Here is a 288-nt window from a genome sequence, read left to right as displayed (position 1 = left end):
TCGAGGAGTATACTCCAGAGATCGAGTCCAGAGTGAAACGCCAAGGGACATGGACGCCGTGTAAAATGAGTTGCTCCCCCCATCCTCCTTGCCATGTGGCTTATTTATTATGTTTTTTCGCGCCCGCACGTTTCATTATGGGGTGAGTGGCTTGTTTATGCAGCAATGCTTTTTGCTGCTGTGTGTGCGTGCCACTATATATGCTTGCTGAGAGTGATTTGTATGTTTCCCTTCCTTTCCTCATATATGTATAAACTGACTCCTGTGTGTATTTTAATTTCCAGGCCG

This window comes from Miscanthus floridulus, chromosome 14 (genome assembly GCF_019320115.1).
Source record: "Miscanthus floridulus cultivar M001 chromosome 14, ASM1932011v1, whole genome shotgun sequence".
Classification (NCBI taxonomy): domain Eukaryota; kingdom Viridiplantae; phylum Streptophyta; class Magnoliopsida; order Poales; family Poaceae; genus Miscanthus; species Miscanthus floridulus.
This window is presented reverse-complemented; position numbering follows the sequence as displayed.